This window comes from Bufo gargarizans, chromosome 2 (genome assembly GCF_014858855.1).
Source record: "Bufo gargarizans isolate SCDJY-AF-19 chromosome 2, ASM1485885v1, whole genome shotgun sequence".
Lineage (NCBI taxonomy): Eukaryota > Metazoa > Chordata > Amphibia > Anura > Bufonidae > Bufo > Bufo gargarizans.
Genome location: NC_058081.1, coordinates 387212263 through 387227502, shown reverse-complemented (window position 1 = coordinate 387227502; position 15240 = coordinate 387212263).

The window sequence follows — 15240 nt, the reverse complement described above, 5'->3', positions numbered from 1 at the left end:
CTTGAGGGGTATAGTTTCCAGGATGGGGTGACTTTTTGGGGGTTTCCACTGTAGGGCCACCTCAGAGTGTCTTCACATGCGACATAGCTCCGAATTACCATTCCAGCTAAATCCGCTCTCCAAAAGCCATATGATGCTTCTTCCACTATGAAGCCTGCTGTGCGCCCATACATCAGTTTTTGAGCACACATGGGGTGCTTCTGTAAACCCCAGATTCAGGGTAATAGATTTTGAGTTTTGTTTGGCTGTTAACCCTTGCTTCTCTACTGGAACAAATGGATTAAAACGAAAAATCTGACAAAAAAGTGAAATTCTGAAATTTCATCTCCATTTGCCATCCACTCTTGTGGAACACCAAAAGGCTTAACAAAGTTTGTAAAATCAGTTTTGAATACCTTGAGAGGTGTAGTTTCTAAATTGGGGTGATTTATGGGTGGTTTCTAATATGTAAGCCCCAGAAAGTGACTTTAATAAATGAACTGATCCTTAAAAATTTGGGTTTGGGAAATATTGTTAAAAATGTTAAGATTTGCTTCTAAACTTCTAAGCCTTCTAACGTCCCAAAAATATAAAATGTCATTTTCAAAATGATTCAAACATGAAATAGACATATGGGGAATGTAAAGTAATTACTCATTTTGGAGGTATTACTATCTATAAAAGTAGAGAAATTGAAATTTGGAAATTTGGTAATTTTTCAAAATTTTTGATAAATTTGGTATTTGTTTTTATAAAAAATAAAATAAAATTTGACTCCATTTCACCAGTGTCATGAAGTATGATATGTGATGAGAAAACAATCTCAGAATAACCTGTATAAGTAAAAGCGTTTTAAAGTTATTACCACATAAAGTCACACGTGTCAGATTTTCAAAAAATGGCCTGGGCAGGAAGGTGAAAACAGGCTTAATGTTTTTAGTAGTTATTTATTTTTATATTTTGATGATTTGTTAATGGGAGCTATGCGGCTATGTACTGAAGAGAGATGGACACTCTTTGCATGCCCAGTTGGAGGGCGTGAGTTCAAAACTCAGGGTTAGGCAGAAACTTGGCACGTCGCTTGTTTTATGCTTTGATGACCGGGCTTTAATTTTCATCTTGTAGTGGATTCCTAACTTGCTGTTGGGGAATTACACTATATGTGATTCTTTTTTATATCTATAGTGTACGGAGGGAGGCGATACGCAGAACCTGATAATTTTGGCGAGTTGTCTTCAGGGGAATTAAAAGAATCAGTGGAATGGAACAAATGGAAGAGAGATAAGAAATCGGGAAGGATCTATCAAAGGAATCTAAAACTGCTTAAAAATATTATTTTACTTGATTAAGCATTGGAAGCAAGACTGGTATTTTACTGAAAGTAATTTTTACAGGCCTTTGTGCAAAAAATTCAATAGTCGGAATTAGCAGGAAATCACAATTCAGTGGGTCTATACTAGAAAACTAAAAATTTCCTCCATATTCTTGCATATATTTCTTCTTCTTTTTTTTTTTTTTTAAAGGATAGATATTAGCTCTTTTTGGCTAGAATCTCCATTTCAAGCTACATGATATCAACTAAAGATTGAAAACCTATGAATATAGAAATTAACCTTGGGACAGAAGATCTTTCCAGGTAACCAGGGATCTGTGATGGGAGCATTTAGCAAAAATGTTGCCAGGTCTTTCCTAATTTTCTTCAACGTAGCTGGAATCAGAGATCGGGGGGAAAGGTGTAAACCAGACTGAAATTCCGTTTGTGGACATGGACATCTATCCCAATATTCACAATGTAGTATACAAAAAACAAACAAAAAGACCGGTGGTATTTGGGTAATCTAAAATAAATACAAACCTAATATTATTTTAGCAGACTGCAAGATAAAACTTAGGCCCATTCATAAATTTGTACAGCAGCACTCTATAAAAAAATAAAAATAAAACATTCTTGGCAAGAAAACAAAGTACTGTGTAGATAAGCTAATATAAGTGGCGGTTGACTAAACCATACTACGGCTATAAGGTTAATAGTGCGCAGTATACTCACACCACTTGAGAAGGTGATGGACAAGATAAGCTCAATACACTTGCTAACTATCCTCGTGCGCCAGGTTCAAACATCAGATGTCAGCCTCACAGATGTACACCAGATTCCATGATTGTACTCCTGAAAGAAGTGGGTTATTTTGCCCCCAAAACACACAAGGTTGTAGAATATCTTCTATAATATTCAAAAAGAAGAGCTCCACCTTGCTGTGTGCTCTGGACATTACTATGATACATTTTAGATGCTGATCTTAATAAAGCCCCATAACTGACAGTGGATCTGCCAAAGTTATTAAGAGGCACAGGCCTCTCCATAACTTCGGCGCATCCAGCGACAGTTCTAAATGTCAGACAGATTAGTAGAAAGTGAGTAGAAAATGGTAAATGAGACGGGCCTTCTAGTCGTCCCCTTTCCCGCCACACCCACAATTTTAGACCTGGCGCAAGCGGAATGAAGTCGCACACGGCAGGCTACTATGTCAGCCCCAGTTACAGGAGAAATCAAGAGTGAAAAAAAAAATGAAAAAAAGTGAAGCAAATAAAATAAAGGGTTGAAAAAATAAAATAAAAAAAGTTTCACATGTAAAAAAAAAAAGTCCCCAAGTAAGGAATAAAAAAAAAATAATTTAAAAATAGAAAAAATAAAATAGACATATTTGGTATTGCCGCATCCGTAAAAAACAGCTCTATAAAAATATCACATGACCTAACCCCTCGCGTGAACACCGTAAAAAAAAAAAAAAAAACCTGTGTCAAAACAAGCAATTTTTAATACTAGGACAAGGGGGGCACACCAAAAATCATTTAAACAGAGTGCTGGCCTGGTATATATATATAACATGAGATGATTGACACTCCTAAGTTGTACACACGAGTTTGGTGGAATATTAAGAGTCTTGAAGAATATCTCAAGTGCTCTATTATTCCCAGGGGCTTAAGGGTACAAAAATTTCCCGCATGGGAGGTTACTGTGGAATTCAAAGAGACCTGGGAACAGGGACTCCTACAATGTTCCAAGATATTGATGGACATGTTGATCACACATGATAAGGAATTATTACAACAAACCAGATTGAGATTGATGGAGCTTGAGTCAAAATTAGGACAGCACGATAAGGAAAAGGAGGCGTCATTTCAGGTGAGACTGAAAGAAACATTGGAAAGTTTTGACAAAGAGATTATGACAGGTAAAAAAACGAAATTCCAACGTGACAAAAGTGACTTTGAGAGGAAACAGGCTTTTAGGTGGAAACACAGTGGTAACACACGGGCACCCCCTAGGGGTTACCAAACTAATAAAGTAACCGCAAAGCAGGTGACCCCTGGCACGACCAGTGATGTGGATATTTTTTACCCGAAAACAGCGAAGACAGCAAACTCGGAGGGGACTACGAAAATCCCAGAAGGAGGGGACCCCAATTACGCAGGGGCAACAATCAATCAGCACCATACAAGAAACGGATGTAGATAATAAGTCAACACAGGTCGGGTCATTACAGATTATAAATCTTTCCTCCTATATACTATCTGAACAAGAAAGACGTGTTCTTCAAAAAGGACTGTCCTTTTCTCCCATGAATACACTGGACAAGTTTGAGTTTGTGAAAGATGTTTATCTATTTTGTAGACAATTATGCTTCAAGCTACTTTATGCTCAACCTACATTAGTGACTGAGAGTTAATGGAGGATGAACGTGGTGTCTTTCTGGATTTAATGGATTTATTAAAGGACAGTGAGAGTGACTTAGGTAGGAGACTTTTTTGTTTATCAAAACCATCAACAATTACACCATCATTGAGTCTCTTTCCTAATATAAATCTGTTTTTTCAAGCTGTCCTCCAGGAAATCCGAAAGGTTCCAAAAAATACCACCAGGGGGCGAAATATGGCCGTAACAGAATCCATTATTATTAAACAATTGCAACAAAACAGTTCTTTTGTCATAAAAGAAGCTGACAAAGGTGGGAATGTGGTTTTGTGGGACACGGGCAAATATGTAAATGAGGCTAAACGCCAGTTGGGTAACAAGATCTTTTACACCCCTATTCCAACAGATCCCACAACCACGTTTAAGAAAAAATTGGATCAACTCCTGAAAAGGGCCCTCGATATGAGAATCATCACGAAACGGGAACTCCAATTTTTGGAGGTGAGTTGCCCTATAACACCAACCTTTTACATGCTACCCAAGGTGCATAAAAACTTGGAGGACCCACCAGGTCGGCCAATTGTGGCTGGAATTGGGGGACTGTGTGAACAGGCGTCCATTTATTTAGATTTCTTTTTACAGCCATTCGTCCTGGGATTAAAATCCTACATCCGTGACTCTATGCATCTCATTCAACAACTCAAAGATATTACCCTACCATCTGACATTCTGTTGGTCACATGTGATGTTGAGTCGCTATACTCAAATATTGCTCATAATCATGGGATCACTGCCGTCGAGTTCTTCCTGTCCTGTTCTACTGCAGGCGATCCAGCCCACCACACTTTCCTGGTGAGTTTACTTGAATTTGTTCTCTCACACAATTATTTTGTTTTTGACCGGGTTTTTTACAGGCAGGTCTCGGGCACGGCCATGGGGGCACATTGTGCGCCCTCCTATGCCAATCTATTTTTAGGTTGGTGGGAGGCCACACGTGTCTACCCATTGGACGTCTTCAAGGACCATGTGGTGGGCTGGTATCGGTTCATAGACGATATTTTGTTTTTCTGGCAGGGTTCAAGACAAGGATGTGAAGAGTTTATCAACCAACTTAATGACAACCAATACAATATAACCTTGTCCTTGACATCTAACATCTCGGACTTGAAGGTTGACTTTCTGGATCTCCAAATCAAGATAAATGATGGCAGGTTGGTAACTTCCCTTTTTCGAAAACACACAGCAACCAATAATATACTGCATTTTTCAAGTTTCCATCCTAAACATCTAAAAACTGGTATACCTGGGGGCCAGTTCCTGTGCCTACGGAGCAACTGTACGGAAATGTGTGACTTTAAGGCGGCCTCAGAGGATTTATCAACGAGACTACACGAGAGGGGTTACCCCAAAAAAGTCATATCACGGGCATTTGAGAATGCGAGGGCATCCACACGTGAAGACCTATTTATACCTAGGCCCAAACCAAGGGATAGTAAGGTACGACTAATTACCAAGTACAACAACCAATGGTCAGACCTTTACAAAATCTTGGATACCCATTGGTTTTTATTACAATCTGAAGGCAAATTGGCGGCATATGTGGATGACAAACCCAAGATGATAGCACGAAGGGCCACCAACCTAAAAGACACACTAGTATCCAGTCATTTCCAACGCCCGGTTTCATCAACAGGCAGGGGTATTACCCTCAAAGGTACATATTCCTGTGGGAACTGTAACACATGTCAATTTATGTTGAATTCCAATATCTTCTCACATGGGAATAACTCCAAATTGTACTTAAAACAATATATCAACTGCCGTTCTAGGAACGTAGTATATGCTCTTTTGTGCCCCTGCGAGAAGATTTATGTAGGCCAGACTATGCAAGAATTGAGGAAGAGAGTTCAACAACACACATCCAATATTCGACTGGCAGCAAGAGAGAAAAACCACTTACATCAGTGGCAACTCACTTCTTGGACCACCACAATGGTAGGTACGATGACCTACGGGTGGCGGGGTTGGACTTGATTAGGGGCAGCATCAGGGGCACACATATTTCCAGATGTTTGCTCCGGTCCGAAGCAAGGTGGATATACAATCTTGGTTCACAATCGCCGGGGGGACTAAATGAGGAACTCACCTTCACTGGTTTCTATATGTAGACCCATCTCTCAATTTCATGGGCCTACATATCACTGTGTTTGTTTTTCCTCTTTTTCTTCACATTTTATATATTATTATTTTTTCACATTTTAGGATCACAGGACTGAAATTCACATAGGATTCACGTCATCACGAATCTCTTCCCTATGGATCTTTCTTTGTCTTATCGACTATACACAGATGAATGACTCATCAAAATGGCACCAAAGTGTGATCACTGGCCCCGGACCATGGATCCTAGGCATAATCTCTATCGTGTGACTCCAGGGACCCCGGGTCATATATTACTGTAAATGCAATTCACAAATAATTTCGTACATTCCTGCTCCCTTTTTCCTCCTTTCCTTTTTCCCCCTCCCCCCCTTTTTTCCTTCTCCCCCTTTCCCCCCCCCCCCCCTTTTTTTTTCTTTCCCTTCCCCCATTTCACACTCTTAACACTCTCACCTCATATCTTCTTCGGATGATGAACCTGGTCTTTATTCGGATTATATATTCCTATCCATATCTGTGCCTTTTATTGAATATATTCTTGAAAATTTGGTCTGGTCTGGACATATAAATATTTGGACCCACAATTATCAAATAAGGGTTATATTATATTGTTTATTTATTTATCCATAAATGTCCTAGGTCTGTTCTCTTCCTCATAGTTGCGCATGCGATTTTTTGGCCATTTGTCCCGGTGCATGGTCCATTCCCCTTGACTTGCGGAATGCATATGTGATCACTGTCCCAATATGGGATAGTCTCTTTGCAAATATGAATACCATTTTTATATTCATTATTTTTTGAAGCATGTTTTATTGTATTTATTTCATTTGTAGAGAGACATATGGATATTATGGATATGAATTTTTTCTTGAATTCTTTCTTAAACTATGTATGTGATTATACACCTTTTTAGATTTTGCATGGGTTAAGCATTTTTGTGGAGGACAAAAATAATGGATTTTATGGATATGAAATATGATCGCTCACCTTAACCATGCACGTGATGAGAGTTCATGAATTAGATTTTTATGTAACACATTATATTTGGATAACAAGTGGATATTTGGGGTCATATGATACTGGTAAATTTGTAACCATGATTATTGCACTATAGAATGTATACTTATTATGATACTCAATAACCATGCAATTGGAGGCGGATATATAAATGCATTTATTTTTTTCCTATATGATAATTTTCATAATTTATATAAAATTTCTTGTATATTTTCTTCATGAATTGATTTTAACAGATTACATTATGAATATTGTACATATGTCTTCGATGTCCATATATATCGCTGTGTCTGTTCTCATTTGCATTCTGCGCTTCACGGGGATATAGTCGCGATGTGGCCGCCGGACGTGACGTCAGACGCCTCACTGCGCTTCCGCTGTTTGGAGCGCATCGTGGCGCTGGTGTCCGCTCCGGGGGCCATCTTGCGCATGCGCACCTGCGTCATCAACACGCCGGCCTCGCTGGCGCTTGCGGGTGCGCATGGATCATGCACCGGGACAAACTCAGGTGACACCTGTCGGCTCCTTCACCCATTGTTTTATCTTTCTAACAGGTATGACCACATCTGATTTATATTTATGTAATTTAAATAAATAATTAAAGATACTGATTATATAAGATGAACCCCTGGGTTCACAACGTACATGGACCTCTGAGGAAGCTGGTCCAGGAACCAGCGATACGCGTTAGGCTTGAATGCATGCCCCCTGGATAGGTTTTGTATGCTATGTGTGTTACCACCGTGTTTATGTCCTCGCTGTAGGCTTGAGGGATACAATTTTTGTAGGGATTTTATGGCATAATTATTGTGTATTGACCTACTTGTGGGATATTATCGCACATTGATAAAACTATTGTCGTACTTTTCATTATACCATCCTTGGGGTCTGCCCCATGTATATGTTGCTGTTTTTAACTTTGATATTTCAATAAATTGCTTATTATTTTGATGTGCGGCCATTGTATGGTATTTCTTTTTCTGGTTGTATTCAAAACAAGCAATTTTTGTCACCTTGCATCACAAAAGGTGCAACACCAAGTGATCAAAAACGCGTATGTCCCACAAAATGGTACCAATAAAACCGGCACCTCATCCCGCAAAAAATTAGCCCCTACATAAGAAAATCTCTCAAAAAATAAAAAAACTATAGCTCTTACAACATGGAGACACTAAAACATCATTTTTTTGGTTTCAAAAATGCTATTATTGTGTTAAAGTGAAACAAATAAAAAAAGTATACATATTAGGTATTGCCGCGTCCGTAAAAACCAGCTCTATAAAAATATCACATGAGCTAACCCCTCAGATGAACACTGTAAAAAAAAAAAAAAACTGTGTCAAAACAAGCAATTTTTGTCACCTTGCATCACAAAATGTGCAACACCAAGTGATCAAAAATGCGTATGTCCCACAAAATGGTACCAATAAAACCATCACCTCATACCGCAAAAAATGAGCCCCTACATAAGAAAATCTCTCAAAAAATAAAAAAACTATAGCTCTCAGAACATGGACACATTAAAACATAATTTTTTTGTTTCAAAAATGCTATTATTGTGTAAAACTTTAATAAATGAGAAAAAGTATACATATTAGGTATCGCCACGTCCGTAACAATCTGCTCTATAAAAATGTCACTTGACTGAACCCCTCAGGTGAACGCTGTAAAAATAAATAAATAGAAACTGTGCTAAAACAACCAATTTTTTGGTCACCTTGCCCCATAAAGTGTTATAATGAATGATCAAAAAAATCATATGTACCCAAAAATAGTACTAATAAAACTGGCACCTTATCCCCTAGTTTCCAAAATGGGGTCACTTCTTGGGAGTTTCTACTGTAAGGGTGCATCAGGGGGCTTCAAATGGGACATGGCATCTAAAAACCATGTGGAGTTCCTTTTCTTCTGCGCCCTGCCGTGTGCCCATACAGCAGTTTATGACCACATGTGGGGTGTTTCTGTAAACCGCAGAATCTGGGTAATAAATATTGAGTTTTGTTTGGCTGTTAACCATCCATGTGTTAAAGAAAAAAATGGATTAAAATGGAAAATCTGCCAAAAAAGTGAAATGTAAAAATTTGATCTCCATTTTCCTTTAATTCTTGTGGAACGCATAAAGGGTTAACAAAGTTTGCAAAATCGGTTTTGAATACCTTGAGGGGTGTAGTTTCTACAATGGAGTCATTTATGGGGGTATCCACTATGTAGGCCCCACAAAGTGACTTCAGACCTGAACTGGTCCTTATAAAGTGGGTTTTGGCAATTTTCTTAAAAATTTTAAGAATTGCTTCTAAACTTCTAAGCCTTCTAACGTCCTAAAAAAATAAAATGACATTTCCAAAATGATGCCAACATAAAGTAGACATATGGGGAATGTTAAGTAATACATATTTTATTTTGGTATCACTTTCTGTTTTAAAAGCAGAGAAATTGAAATTTAGAAAATTGCGGATTTTTCAAATTTTGCGGTAAATTTGGGATTTTTTCATAAATAAAATTTTGACTCAAATTTATGACTATCATGAAGTACAATGTGTCACGAGAAAACAATCTCTGAATGACTTGGATAAATAAAGGCGTTCCAAAGTTATTACCACATAAAGTGAGATACGTCAGTTTTGCAAAATTAGGCCTGGTCAGGAAGAGGGCAAATGGCCCAGATGGGAAGTGGTTAAATGAGGGTTATTCCAAACAGGAGACAGGTCCAATAGTTCCTGAACACCCAGAATTTCCCTAACCTTTCCCCAGACCTTACTCATTAATCCTACTACTTGGAGGGGTTTAAAAGTGTCAGGTAAATCTTTCTCAATAATCGAAATAGGCTGGCAGACCCCAGATGCCCACTTCACCAATTCTCCACATCTTCCCATCTCTCTCAGGTACCCCCAGCCCTTAAGGTGCTGCAACTGAGCTGCTAAATATATAAAGGGGTTAGGTAACGTCAGTCCCCCCACTTCTTTACCACGCTGTAATGTTTCATATCGGATTCTACTATTTTTATTTTTCCATAACAAGGATCTAAATATTCTCTGTTACCTTACAATAATAATGCATGGGAATCCATACTGGTGAGTTATGCAGTATGTAGAGCAATTGCGGCATCCATATCATCTTAAGAAGATTACCTCTACCTATCATTGACAATGGAAGCTTATGCCAGGTGATCACTTTCTGTTTAAATCTATCCATTAGTGGTATTAGGTTATTTGCTATATAAGATCGGGGCTGTACTGAAATAGTGACTCCAAGATATTTAAAGGAGGAGACCACTTTCAGGTTAACATGATCTAAGCAAAGAGATTCCGGAAGGGGGGACAGCGGAAGAATAGACTTATTCCAATTGATTAATAAACCAGACTGTTTTCCAAAGTCTGAGATTAATGATATAATGGGATCAATTGATGATGTCTGATCACCCATATATAATAACATATAATTCGCAAATAGAGACACTGTCCTCCATTGTCCCCCTCTCCAGACCTCGAATCAGTGGCGTAGAACGCAAAATACAAGCCAGGGGCTCAATAGCAATGGCAAACAGGAGGGGTGACAAAGAGCACCCCTGCCTGGTGCCTCTCTCCAGTGTCATCATTGGGGATAGCTTACCATTTATTCGCAGCCTAGCTCTTGGTTGACTATAGAGCAATTTTACCCAATTAATGTATTCAGGGCCGTATCCTAGTTTTGCTATAACCGCCCATAAGTATTCCCATTCAACATTCCCATTCAAAGGCCTTTGCAGCGTCTAAAGAGACCACCGCGGGCATCATACATGCCATTCTGTTCCCCTCATCTGAATATTGAGGAACAGACGCCTAAGGTTTAAGGACGTGGATTTTCCTGGTATAAACCCGCACTGATCTTCATGTATAATGTGGGAGATAACATTCAGGAGCCTATTAGCAAGTACCTTGGCCAACACTTTGATATATACTATCAAGAGTGAAATGGGTCTGTATGAATCTACCATATTGGGATCCTTATCTGGTTCAGGGATCACCACCACCAATGCTTCTCTCATAGAGCTAGGTAAAATACCTGTCCTATAAGATTCATTAAACACCTGTAGGAGATGCGGGAACAAAACTTCTTGATGTTTTTTGTAGAATTCCCCAGGCAAACCATCTCCCCCAGGTGCTTTTCCGTTAGGAAGCAACTGCACCGCTAATACCATCTCTTCCAATTGAATGTCCCCATCAATCTAATGATCTCTGTTAATCAGACAGGCTGGGCATCTTATTATGCAGGTATTGCTCTCTGTCACTACAGTCAATCCCTAGTCTGGACTTATAGACTTCTACATAGTGCTCATGGAATATGTTCTCCCGATACCTGTACGTACAGTCATGTGAAAAAATTAGGACACCCTTTGAAAGCATGTGGTTTTTTGTAACATTTTTAATAAAAGGTTATTTCATCTCCGTTTCAACAATACAGAGAGATTAAAGTAATCCAACTAAACAAAGAAAACTGAAGAAAAGTCTTTTCAAGATCTTCTGTAAATGTCATTCTACAAAAATGCCTATTCTAACTGAGGAAAAAGATAGGACACCCTCACATGTATTCCCTCTTAAATTGGCTCAGATCTCACACAGGTATATCACACCAGGTGCACATAATTAGTAGATCGTTACTCTGCATGTTGAATGAGGCTTGCCCTATTTAAACCTCAGACATTTAGTTTGGTGTGCTCCTGACTGTTGAAGTGAGAGTGAGCACCATAGTGAGAGCAAAAGAGCTGTCAGAGGACTTCAGAAAAAAGATTGTAGCAGCCTATGAGTCTGGGAAGGGATTTAAAAAGATCTCAAAAGATTTTGAAATCAGCCATTCCACTGTCCGGAAGATAGTCTACAAGTGGAGGGCTTTCAAAACAACTGCCAACATGCCCAGGACTGGTCGCCCCAGCAAGTTCACCCCAAGAGCAGACCGCAAGATGCTAAAAGAGGTCTCCAAAAACCCTAAAGTGTCATCTCGAGAACTACAGCAGGCTCTGGCTACTGTTGATGTAGAAGTACATGCCTCTACAATCAGAAAGAGACTGTACAAGTTTAACTTGCATGGGAGGTGTGCAAGGAGGAAACCTTTGCTTTCCAAGAGAAACATCGAGGCCAGACTGACATTTGCCAGAGATAAAGTTGACAAAGACCAGGACTTCTGGAATAATGTTCTTTGGACAGATGAGTCCAAAATTGAATTATTTGGACACAACAGCAGAGGACATGTTTGGCGTAAACCAAACACAGCATTCCAAGAAAAGAACCTCATACCAACTGTGAAGCATGGAGGTGGAAGTGTCATGGTTTGGGGCTGCTTTGCTGCAGCAGGACCTGGTCAGCTCACCATCATAGAATCCACGATGAATTCTACTGTGTATCAGAAGGTGCTTGAAGAACATGTGAGACCATCAGTTAGAAAATTAAAGCTGAAGCGGAACTGGACCATGCAACATGACAATGACCCAAAACATACTAGTAAATCAACCAAAGATTGGCTGAAAAAGAAGAAATGGAGAGTCCTGGAATGGCCAAGTCAAAGTCCAGATTTGAATCCCATTGAGATGCTGTGGGGTGACTTGAAAAGGGCTGTACGTGCAAGAAACCCCTCAAACATCTCACAGCTGAAAAAGTTCTGCATTGAGGAGTGGGGTAAAATTTCCTCAGACCGATGTCGAAGACTGGTAGATGGCTACAAGAACCGTCTCACTGCAGTTATTTCAGCCAAAGGAGGTAACACTCGCTATTAGGGGCAAGGGTGTCCTATCTTTTTCCTCAGTTAGAATAGGCATTTTTGTAGAATGACATTTACAGAAGATCTTGAAAAGACTTTTCTTCAGTTTTCTTTGTTTAGTTGGATTACTTTAATCTCTCTGTATTGTTGAAACGGAGATGAAATAACCTTTTATTAAAAATGTTACAAAAAACCACATGCTTTCAAAGGGTGTCCTAATTTTTTCACATGACTGTATCTCCCGATACCTGTACGTACATTTTATTAGTGATTCCCCAATATACAAGAGGGGCCTGATTGGGTTTTAATAATAGTCGCTAGTAGGTGACCCTTACATTCCCCTTCCATAAAATAATGTTGAGTCTTAAAAAATTGCTTGTCCCCAGCTCTACTAATCAAATGTTCCTTCAGTAGATTTTGTGCCTCCGTCCAGTGCAAGGAATTTTCTAGGGAGGGTTCAGAGATGTATTTAGCTTCCGTAGTCTGAACTCTATCCAGTAGTTCTGTCATAAGTGCCCTGCTTTTAGTTTTATGGGAACTAATCTGTTTAATGTATATACCTCTAATATAAGCTTTCATTGTATCCCAGATAATGGAGTGACTAGCATAACCTTCATTATTGGTTAAAAAAAAGTGTCAGTCAGAGCAGCAGATTTCACAGTACCAGTATCAACTAACTGGATCCAAAAAGGGTCTAGTCGCCATGGTTGTCTCGGACCCAATAGCTCTCCCTAAATCCAGTACTACCAATAACGGGGAGTGGGCAGACAATAACGGGGAGTGGGCAGAAATACTACGGGGTAAGTACCTAACATCCAGGATCTTATCTAACACTCCTTTAGATCCAACAGTGAGATCTATCCTAGAAAGAGAACTACGTGATGACGAATAGCAGGAGCATTGCTTTACACCAGGATTTCTGGACCTCCACAAATCATACAAGTCTATTATAGCGAGCGTCTTGGCTAATGAGGATAGAGAAGGGCCAGAGGCCCCACTATCAGATTGGAATTTATCTAGGGATTTGTCCAAGAACATGTTAAAATCACCAATTATGAGAACTGGCAGATCAGGAAATTTGGAAGTGAAGGATAATACTTTTTTGAGATCTTCACAGGAATATGGGGGAGGTATATAAACGGCCACTAGTATCATTTAGTAATGAAACACAGAACAGTTAATACATATAAAGCGACCCTTCTCATCCACATGTACCTCCCTTGATATAAAGGGAACATTTCTATGCACCAACACACTCACCCCTCTCAATTGTGTGGAATAGGAGGAATGAAACTTCTGTGCCACCCAAGCCTTATGAATAAGATGTGTTCTCTCAGAAGTGAGATGAGTTTCTGATAGGCACAGAATTGCCGGTTGATACGTTTACAAGGCATAAAAGACGGCATTGCATTTTGCAGGTTGGTTCAGCCCCCTCACATTCCAGGCAATTATTCTAAGGGTACCCATTTATGTTTTTAAACCATAGCAGTACAGGTCCGTAAGCAGCCTCACCACGGTTACACACATATAACCAGTGGTGTCTAGTCAATAAGGTCTCACAGTCCCTCCCACCCCCCCACCCCTCCTCCTTCCCAACCCCCCTCCTCCTTCGCAACCCATAGATAACAAATAAAGACATTTCACATACATGTGAAGCCCTGGGGAAAATAATTCAAAGAAATATGCAATAGCAAACAAGGGGAACGTTGAATAAAAACTAGCAAGTGGCATACATTCCTGGCTATGCTAGCATATATCAGATCTCCCCCCATTATAGTATAACACTCCTAACTGATGAAAAGGACATAGTGCAAACATTAATAAATGCCATCTCCGGTACTGAGCAAATCATTGACTGAAGCACTCAGTCTGCCCCCCACACTATTATTTGCAGGCATCTAACCAACAATATGACCCCGCATTTATCAACTATCCATATAGACAAAAGGTGATCGCATAACAACTTGTGGCAATCAGCAGATTAAGTGCCCTCCCTTAAATCCTTTTCCGTGGAGTCCAACCACTGACATGCCGCACCTGGATCATCAAACAAGTGCGTTTTATCTTTCGCCCCGACTTGCAGTCTTGCAGGATATAGCATAAAATATGGAGGCTGTAATAGTCACAGTATGTGCTCAGGGCCGGCGCAGGATGAACAGATTCAGAGGTGTGAACAAACTTTTCCAGTCGCGCTGCCACATCCAACAGCTTTACTGACTGTCCGGCGCCATCTTGCCTTGCTGGGGTGGCACTTTCACCGTCCTTTCCCTCCTTCTCTTTGGCCTTTTGACGGCGCGTGGCGGAACAGTACGGTAGCAGGACCCCTAGGGAAGCACTTCGTTGTACCGGTGAGCCGTTACAGCACCAGATGGATGGGGAGAAGGATGGATTACAGGATGTTCAGCCGGGAGCTCAGCACTGCACGTCCACTCACATCCCCAGTCAGGCCACGCCCCCAATGGCGTCACTTCCAGACCTATACGTGCTCCTGATGCTACTATTTCAACATGGATGACCAATGTGAGCAAGCTCTGTCTCAGTGATCCATTCAAAGAAGTGCAGTTTTTTTTTATTTTTATAAATGCACAGATGATGCACCTGGGGTAAACATACCACCTAGTCATGTGGGGTGGTTTTCTGGGTTCAAGATATTTATTGCC